The sequence below is a fragment of the Penaeus monodon genome, chromosome 27, assembly GCF_015228065.2.
Source record: "Penaeus monodon isolate SGIC_2016 chromosome 27, NSTDA_Pmon_1, whole genome shotgun sequence".
Classification (NCBI taxonomy): Eukaryota; Metazoa; Arthropoda; class Malacostraca; order Decapoda; family Penaeidae; genus Penaeus; species Penaeus monodon.
In genome coordinates, this window is record NC_051412.1 from 27,606,949 (window position 1) to 27,607,284 (window position 336).

At 32.4% G+C, this 336-nt stretch overlaps 1 long non-coding RNA gene across 1 annotated transcript in view; it reads right to left on the reverse strand.

Annotated features, from left to right (window-relative positions):
• Window positions 1–336, reverse strand: part of LOC119590385 — a 1,275-nt gene that overhangs the window by 397 nt on the left and 542 nt on the right. The gene's annotated exons all lie outside the window — the stretch shown is intronic.

Here is a 336-nt window from a genome sequence, read left to right on the forward strand (position 1 = left end):
TGCCTTGAATGGAAGATGCCGCATACCAAAACATGGTGCCTTGTACGATGTTACCTATAAGAAACTTTATTTTTTTTTTATGAGATCTTCTTTCTTTACAAAAAATTCACTTGTTTTTTTGGGGTTCTGCCGTGGACGTCTTTAAGTATGACACAAATAAGAAAAATATGAAGCTGTGGGGCCAGCAGCCTTGAATTTTGAATCTTGTATTTTTTTAAAATAAGATTTTTTCAAAAATTTGTGATTTTTTTTTACTTTATCCCTTTAATAGAACCACATTCAAACTTGTACCCCCAGTGTAACAACCTTCTTTTGAAATGAACCCCTTTAAAATGC